General features: G+C 37.8%; 1 pseudogene across 1 annotated transcript; it reads right to left on the reverse strand.

Moving 5' to 3' along the window:
* Positions 1-2449: 2449 nt before the first annotated feature.
* Positions 2450-6119, reverse strand: LOC149039763 (uncharacterized; annotated as a pseudogene). Its single transcript, XR_016179811.1, has 2 exons — positions 3850-6119; positions 2450-3694 (listed from the first exon to the last, which is right to left on the reverse strand). The product of XR_016179811.1 is annotated as an uncharacterized LOC149039763 (transcript).
* Between the last annotated feature and the right edge of the window lie 3788 nt (positions 6120-9907).

Consider the following 9907-nt stretch of genomic DNA (forward strand, 5'->3'; position numbering starts at 1 on the left):
CAAATCGGGCCGCGGAGCGAGCGTATAACAAAGAAAACAAAACAGTTTTATAATAAGTTGGTATTATTCAGAGAAAAAATTAAATTGACTGAGAATAGGAAACTACAAAAAGAACAGTGACATTTGAAATGATGTGTGCTAAACAGAACTTGCCAATCTCGCGAGATGCATGTAGCTTATAAATTCCCTAAAATTACCGCAGTTACAAACAGCATCCTTATTAGTCCCAAATGTAAAGTAGATCGAGTCAATCAGCTCTCGGAACCTGCTACATGCTGACATTAATTTGTTCCAATTTTAGTTCTTTAAGCTTATCCTGGCTGCCAGAGGCTTTTCGTGCGCAGTTTCTGGTTTCAGTTAGTCTTTATTTTGAGCCGCGCGAAAAGCCTCTGAAACGGAGCGCTGTTTCTTTAATGAAAAGCGGCTTACGACCAGTTAATTTTTCAAATCGATCGCAGGCTCAAGTTGTGGGTGGTTTCAGGTGTTCGTAACTGGTCTTAGGTGATAGTAGGTGGTTGTAGTTCATTCCACGTTTTAGTGATTACGGAAAAGGGCCCATAAAAACTAGAATTAAAGATTCCTAGCGTCCCTAACAAAAGGGTTAATATTTTCTTTTCAAACTAGGCGAGTTCATCCAGGTGTCACTTTCATGCGCTCTGCGCTCGCCCAAACACCCTTCGTGCAGTGCAACCTGTCTATAAAATTGAAAAGGACAACAAAACAAAGCTAGAATTCCAAGTCATGTGAGCCCTGTCACCATTTATTTTTATTTGGATTTTGTCAATTGTGGGCTTTTCTCTCAGGCTCTCTTCTAGATGCTCCTTGACGAGCTCCTTGACAGCAGTTAAACTTTTACCCCAGTTGCCTTTCCTGGTAGGCTGTCTATGTGGCATAGCTTATTGAAATTGGCCCTGCATTGCTGAATTAGATACGACTTGAGAAGCCCATTAGTGACCTTGGTAAGTTAAAGGAGAAAAGAATCACCTACACAAAACTTGTCAAAGAATTTTTTGGGAGCATTTTTTGGTGAAATTAACAGTATCATAGTCAAGGTTACTGTTGGCCACATTGAAATAAAAACAGAGTTTTCCCTGGTAGTGATTATAAATTCATTTTCCTCATGCTAGGTTTATATGGAGCAACAGCTAACTATGCATGTGCATGGTGTAAAATCCAAAAGGATAATAGATGAAAAACAGATCAGTATTTCAGTTATTTCAATTCCAAGCCACTTTCAAGATCTTTATAAGAATTGAAAGAAATGTCCAAAAAATCAAAGGATGATTATGGCTGCTGTAAGGAACCCCTTCTGGACATTGAATTGGACCATATAATTGTTGATGAACTTCACCTCCTTTTAAGAATAACTGATAAGTGTTAACTGCCAATTTAATAACAGAAGTCAATGATTGGGATATCGAGGAGAGTATTGAAAACCTGATCAACAAACAGGCACACCTAAATAAGTTCATTGACAGCAGAAAGTCTTGTGAATTTTCTTTTGATGTCTGGAAAAAAAAAACGAAGATGGCAAAGAAAGTTTTGTTCATGACTGGACAAGTCTCATGGGAAATGATAAAAAAATATTGCTGTTTTACCTTCCAGAGAAAATGATCTCTTGAGGCCTAAAACTGCTGACAATATCATAAAAATATGGGTGGATTTTGCAGTGGCCTGAGCAAAACTCTCAGTCACTGGCAACCGAATACCAGCCCTACAGAGTTTTGGCTCAAAGCAAAATAATGGGTGAATGACTTCATTTCTCTCACAGGATTAAGGGAAGGTTATGAGTGAAAGAGTTACCAAATACATTCATATAATGGTTTCCAACATATCCCATGGTTTTTCCAAATGTACCAAGCAGTAAGAATATTTACAGGGCAAGGAGTTGAAAGGAACATTAATGTTGCAAGGTCCACTAATTTCATGAAATCCAACAAGAGGGACTCTGTTGGAGATGTTCCTCATCAAGAATAATGCCAATGGCACTTAAGAAAAAGGGAACGGGAGCCCAGATCCTATCAGGAACACAAAACAGAGTACTGGGAGGAGGACATATTCCAAAAAAGAAAAAAAATGTACCCCCTAAAATTACTACTCCACCTCTTTCTAATATGCAAAGTGGTTAAAGTGCTGTTGCATCTCAAACTCACTCTGCTGGGCATTAATGAGCTCAGTTGACTTTACAAAAATGACAGTTCCTCAGCTTAAGGAAGAATTAAAGGAAAGAGGAATCAAAGGCATTGCTAGGAAAACAAAACATTAGCTTGTAAGATTATTGAAGAGCATTACTGACAAAGAAAACCAGTCAGCCTCTGTTTAAAAATAAATGACATTGTCATTAGATGCAGATAGTAAAAGTAGCATAGCATATAGCATTTGGCCTGCTGCAGGTGTAATAGCTGTCCCACTTTATAAGATAGTCAATCTGAGAAATCAAAATTATTCATTTTACTACAAACTCAAACGTTCTTTAATATTAGATCACAATTTCTCTTCTAATGTAAGCTTATTAAGCTCCTCAAGCTCCGCAAATATAACAGAAGTTTTATGTACTTTGTGATCCAGTGATCGCCTTGAAATAACTCATTCAACTCTAACCCTTAAACTCCCAAGATCTCATTAGTAATTCTCCTTACTTTCTGCCATATAGTTCTTGAGATGTTAGTTTTGAGAATTTGGTATTGGATCAACTGATAATCTTCTAACTACTATTTTTCTTCATTCTCATCACTTGTGTGCTCTATGTTGCATTGATATTGTAAGGAGAAATTCTGTCTTGGTCACTTATGGGAGTTTAAGGGTTAAAACATACTCCCTGACTGTTGGCTTTTCTTCTCCTTTACATCGGCTTTAAAAAGTCACTTGTGACTTGTGACAACTGCTAGACATAACCAAGGCATTTTTTCTCTGATGATCTACCATTTCAGAGCTAGCAGAAATACATGCCCATCGTGTTGACTACTGAGAATATCCATGCTGGTAGTTTTGATCACTGACAACATGTGCATCAGCAATAACAATTGGTGACTGTATGAAACTGTTCACCATGCCCACTGCTGGCAGGTGTTAAAAACAAAAATTTTGATTTGAGTCAGCACATAAAGAAAGAAGTGCATCAACAACGAGTCCTTTAAAATAGCTTCATGCAACTGGTACATAAAGTCTACTCCTGATCATTTTTTTCTGACAGCTAGGTTATGAGAGTAGCCACAATGTTACACTGTGAGGGTTCAAATCCTAATGGTAACATTCAATTTCATGAGCTTTTTTGGCTTCATCTCATTCTTGTGACAAAATGAAAACTCCTATCTGTCTGACCTTGTATATAAATTGCTTGATTTGAGAAAAATAAAAGTGAGCCCTAAATATATGGAAGGAATTTCAGCAGACTTTGATGCAGACTCTGCATCCATTTTTAACAGTCTGCTGGGCTGAACTAATAAGTCACAAGCAAAACTCACAACAATTACATACTCAAATGCTTTCTTCGAATTAGAGCTTTAACATGAAGCTAATTAAAAAATAAATAGTGTTTTGTTTCTGCTGCTCTGTTTTTTACCATGGATCTCCTCTAACATGTAACAAGCTTACTCTCGTTATTGACATGTACTTCCACAATCTGTCATCATTTCAATAATTGCTATTTGTGAATGACCCAACAACCAAGTTTGATTCCATTCCACTGAAATTTCTGAAGAGGAAAATAGAAAACTTTACTTTTTTACCAAAATATAACTTCAGTCTAACCTAAAGAGAGTATATCACCAAAACTTTATATCTATAATGCACCTGCTTCCCTATTGTGCTTGTTCCATGTATTTGTAATCTTACATCAGATAGACTTACATGTATCAACAATAATATCAAGGCAACTTCATGTGTTCCTCATAGTGGTTAATGAGCTGGGAAACACTGCTCAGTTCCTCCTGACAAATCCAGCAAGTAAATGTTTCATCATAATCTGAGGAATATGGCTGCTGTCCAGAGTGCAATTTTTCATGCCTTTCAAGTGTTCCCTTCTCAGTAAACCACTTGTCACAAGCTTTGCACCGGTATGGCTTCTCTCCAGCATGGGATCTTTTATGTACTCTCAGAATTGTTTTACGACTAAACCACTTGTCACAGCTTTTACACTGGTAGGGCTTCTCTCTAGTGTGGGATCTTTGATGTACTTGTAGTTTTCTTTTCTGCATAAACCGCTTACCACACGTTTTACACTGGTATGGCTTCTCTCCAGTATGAGATCTCATATGTGCTTTTACAGTTTCTTTTTGTGTAAACCACTTATCACCAGTTTTGCACTGGTATGGCTTCTCTCCAGTGTGGGATCTTTTATGTCTATGTAGATTTCCTTTATGACTAAATCACTTGTCACAAGTTTTGCACTGGAATGGCTTCTCTCCGGTGTGGAATCTTTCATGTACTGTTAGATCACCCTTTCGTGCAAAGCACTTGTCACATGTTTTGCACTGGTATGGCTTCTCTCCAGTGTGGGATCTTTCGTGTACTGTTAGATCACCCTTTCGTGCATAGCACTTGTCACATGTTTTGCACTGGTATGGCTTCTCTCCAGTGTGGGATCTTTCATGTACTTGTAGATTTCCTTTCTGACTAAACCACTTGTCACAAGTTTTGCACTGGTACGGCTTCTCTCCAGTGTGGGATCTTTCATGTACTGTTAGAAACTGCTTTTGTGGAAACTGCTTGTCACAAGTTTTGCACTGGTATAGCCTCTCTCCAGTGTGGAATCTTTCATGTACTGTTAGATCACCCTTTCGTGCAAAGCACTTGTCACATGTTTTGCACTGGTATGGCTTCTCTCCAGTGTGGGATCTTTCATGTACTGTTAGATCACCCTTTCGTGCATAGCACTTGTCACATGTTTTGCACTGGTATGGCTTCTCTCCAGTGTGGGATCTTTCATGTACTTGTAGATTTCCTTTATGATTAAACCACTTGTCACATGTCTTACACTGGTATGGCTTCTCTCCAGTGTGGGATCTTTCATGTCTATGTAGATTTCTTTTATCACTAAACCACTTGTCACAGCTTTTACACTGGTATGGCTTCTCTCCAGTGTGGGATCTCTCATGAACCTCTAGATCTCCTTGTCTATGAAAGCACTTGTCACAGGTTTTGCACTGGTATGGCTTTTTCCCAGAAGTGGATGTTTTGGCCATGCTAAAGTATTCTATAATGTAAGAAGCAAACATAAAAGAGATTTACTCAACCAGACACGCATATTTGACAGGGTTTCAGAAGCAATGAATTAAGTTTGAATAAACAAAGAAATTGGACAGTGAGTTGAGCAAAATATGTTTCAAACAGTCATACTCTTCCAGGAAAGAAAGTTTTACTATAACAATTGCCACTAACAAAGGGATTCACAGACAGTGCAATTTCTGGCCAAGGCCCTGAAAGAAAAACCTTAACATGAGTAAGGACATGCTAAGAGAAATGCATTTCCAAAATGTCCCTTTACATAGCTTCACACAACCAGTTCATACAATCTAAATGTTGTCCCTGTGATTTTAAACTTTAATCTATAGTTGTCATTGTGTGAACAATTTGTTCAATGAACTTGTCTTAATGGAAAAGTCACTCCACCTATCACCATCAAGTGGAGCAACCCAAAGTGCAAAAAATGGACAACAGAAATTTCTAGTGGACACTACAAAAGAGATTCCTTCAATATATAGATAGATAGATAGATAGATAGATAGATAGACTTTAATGGAAAGAATCTGGTTAAAAAAAAAGGTAAAAGAAAATGATAAAAATCACAAAAAAGGAGTTTAACACTATATGTGTTATTTATATAGCACAATTTGTATAAAGTATGGAAGAGAATTCAAGATTGTATAATGATACTAGAAGGTAGTGCTACAGACGATTTGTCTCAGGTGCAGAAAGCCAACTGCGTCCCACATATTTACAAGTACCCTGTTCCACAAGAGAAAGATGATTCTTTGACACTCAACTGATTATTTGACACTTAACTGATAATTGAATGGTAAGAATAATATTAACAATATTAAATGTAATAATGATAACAATAGTAATAGTTATGATAATTCATATTTGGTAGCTCAAAGAGCTCACAGTTCCTCTATCAGTCTATCCTCTAGGCCCAAATATTGATTAAACTATGCTCCTTTTGATTTTGCTTGCTGAATAAAATTCATTTTCCCATTTCACTGCAATTTCTTTTGTTTCATATAACAAGACATTCCCCATTATGGGATATTCCAGCATCTCACCCTTGCCCTGGTCAGATGTTAAACCCAAGGTATCTTATTTCAGACAACACTCCCTTCACAAATTTAGCAGCTCTTTTGGGTGTAAGTTGCAGATTGAAATGGTAAAATGCTCCCTCTTCAAATAAATAAAATTAGTCTTCAGGGCTTGTATGACTAATAGATCACCTATCCAGATATTTATGCCATGAAAAGTCTTGTTATCAATTAAGTGGCTGAGACACCAGTGTAAAATTATTTTGAGAAGTTTTATCATCATGCGTAGTGTCACAGCAAGGACTAAAAAAAAAGAAACCTCACTTTTCAATCTACTGGGCATAATTCCCTAATTCAAGCATTAAAATGCGTTCTTTTGACCGAAAGGAAATTCCTCTAAATGCCCCAATCACATCTTCAAAGATATTTCCTCAAGGAAAAGCTTTGATTTTTTACGCACCATACTGAGATGACTTTTAGATGTTTATCGTCTTCTTTAGTGCTCTGAAATAAACAATCAGTAACACCAGGAAACTACTAACTCACTGACTCACTTCAACAACATGTGTGGCTTCGCCTCCTGTATGAGATATTAGCCATAAAAATAAAAAAATTACCTTCTCTCATCAACACTCCTACATCCAATCCTCTCAATGAGTATAAACGTTTCCTACCTGTATAATTTTACTTGTTTTTAATCTTTAAGTTTTTGGTATTTCACTCGAAGTAAAACCATAACTTTTCAGGATTGCAAATAATTTTTCAGCTTTTAGCGTGAATTTGTAGGCTTTTGTCAAGGCTCATTGTTTTCCTAACTGTCAATAATAAATGGGCAGTCAGCACATGTCTTCAACACTCAACATGATTTATTAACAGTACTGAAAGGAACATTTACCTTAAATTACTTAAAATAATTTCAGCATCAGAATCTTTATTTTGATCAACATGTTTTGCAAACGGCTCAATTTTTCGGTGTCTGTTCAAGCGTGAAGTATACAACTTTGTCGAGACAAACCGTTGCGCTTCTCCATGGGAAATCCGTACTGTACAGTACCGACTTTAATTTGAACGTGTAAGAAGGCTTTGCAAACGACATTGAACAGGATTTGGCAGAAAATAAATCTTGATTAAAGGTAGTATGTAAGTGCAGAAACGTAAACACGATAATGTGACAGTGTTTACACAAACTTGCATGTTTCACGCTTCAACAAATACGTGGAAAGATGAACACTGTAAACAAAAATACTCCCTGTAGCACGCTTCGAATTTCGAAACTTTATACTCGTTTAGGTTTCCGAAAAGCTTTTCACGCATTTCTTGGCTGCCTAGTTGCCTAACATGAAAAGTTCATCATAGCACCACAGCGACTTTTACTTCAGTTGGACGATCAGTAAGCGTAATATTTTGCTATAAAATTCTAGTTCTTCAGTGAAAAATCGCTGATAAGTGCGCTTAAAGTTCCGGCTGCCGCCGGCAGCCGGCTGTTATTTTGAACCTTGCTTTCATCAAAGTACATTCATCTATTTTCTTCCAAATTATCTGTTGCCCAAATAACTTATTAAGTGTAAATTTCTTTAGTAAGGAAACTCTCTCATGGCTGACAAAGGGACAGCCATCTCAAAAGGAGAAGGATTTGCTAACTATTCATCCATTCAAACTTTCCATGGTGCATCCACGAAAAATTCTTCAGTTGGTAGTATTTGGGAGGCACAGGTTTGAATGAAGTCAAAACCTACATATTTTTGCCTTCCTTTTCTGCAATTGCTTAAATTGCAGTTTACCGGAGAGCATCACTGTTGAAACATTGGTTTCATTGAGATATCCATTTGGTTCAAGATATGCTTAATGGCAATGGAAACATTTTAACAGTTGAGACATTCCAAAGTAAATTTCAAATGAAAACAAACTACTTCAGTTCTTTTAATTGATAGCCGTAACTCCATCGCATTTGAAAAGGAAACCCAGATGAATATAAAATATTTAGGTATATACCCAACTACTACTACCATCGTGGGAAATAAGCTTAATTTAACATTGTACTCATACCTTACAAGTTTTTATGTTTTCCAAAGTCATTCGCCCTTGTCTCCTCATTAAACCGACGTTAGCTTGTAACTGCCGCCTCACTTACAGGTTCCCCAAGGTTGTTCATTTGAACAGGGAAGAGAGGACACTGGGAACAAGATTGAGCATTAGGACTAGGAGTTTTCTCGCTGCCTGTATATCATTTTATTTTAAGAACAGTCTTAGTTTTCAAAATTCCCGCGAAAAACTCTGTTCTCACCACGTCCGCGAGAGTATCACAATCAGAAGTTTGACTGTCTTCACTAGAAGAACGTTTCTCGTAATGGCGTGTGACAGAGCGTCGTTACACAATAATTTCATTTGCTACGATTAGCCAGCACACTGTAACCTCTGGCTAGGTTCTCAAATGAAGAAAAAAATACGGGCAAAGGAAGTCTCCAAGGGTTTTGTATGGGATGTGAGAGCTTCTGTTGATATGAGAGCTCCTGTTGATATGTTCCTGGGTGGACATTATTACTCTAGTATGGTTGTATATGTTACTGAAAAGACTATAGTGATCGGCATAATAAGTAAAAAGTTTAATGCAATGAAAAGGTAAAGCAAGTGAAAGTTTTCCTTCCTTCCGCTGATCCGAGGTTTTTACGGCCATGGAGTCATCCCGATTGATTTTCAGTCAGCGGTTGAGCAGGTGGCCTAGATTGGTCTTTACGGGAAAAATAAGGGTGCTTTCCTTTAGGAGGATCCGGATTAGGTTTTTGTGATCCAAGATCACACAGATCACGTTGCATCAAAGGAACTTAGCTTTAGTTCATCAGATCAGTCACCATGACAGCAGGCGCGAAATTGTAGAGCAACCAAGCGGAATCGCGCGCTAAATTTAAAAACGAAAACAAGATTGCCGTCGCGGATAGAACAGCTGTTGTTTCGTTAGTAACAGGGACCGCGCAGCAAGTTTTGGAGTGGGGGGGGGGGGTGGGTAAAGAAGAATGTGTGAAGGAAATTTTTTTGTTAAATTATTCTTTGTTTAATTTACTTTTATTCTAGCAAAAAAGTGGGGGGGGGGGCTAAAGCACCCCCAGCCCCTCCCTCTGCGCGGTCCCTGAGTAAAGGAACTTTCCGATGATTCAATACTAATAGAAGTGAGAAGTTGTCAAGATGAAGAATTTCTATTGTTTCTTTTGATAAGGGAGAGGTAGAGCCATGTCCGCATCGAAAATTATTTCCAACGTATTAAACCACTCTACATTGTTTCAAATTTTTAAAGTCGTTTTCAGATGTCAAGAACTACAGTCAGCTGTTTGGGACGCCTTTTAGCTATTTGCCTATGTCTGCCTTATGGACAAAGGAGTGGTGGGAGACCTGCCAATGACTTACAGAAGCAAGTATTAATTACGATAAGGATACTCGGGAACCCTAAATGCCTGCGATCAGTGGCCGCTCGATTTAACATTACAAAATCGATTTTATTTCGCGTTTATCGCAGAATTTGTGGAGCAATTGCCAACAATCTTTCCGGTCAATATATGAAGAACCTACTTGTTTGAAATTGAGCGCCGCTGGGCAAAATGATTAATTTCGGATCCTTCGCTCAGAGGAACGCGTTTGATCAATGATCCTGTTAAGGATATCGAACAAAGAACAGGATA

Source organism: Pocillopora damicornis, chromosome 9 (genome assembly GCF_964200805.1).
Source record: "Pocillopora damicornis chromosome 9, jaPocDami1.2, whole genome shotgun sequence".
NCBI classification, from domain to species: domain Eukaryota; kingdom Metazoa; phylum Cnidaria; class Anthozoa; order Scleractinia; family Pocilloporidae; genus Pocillopora; species Pocillopora damicornis.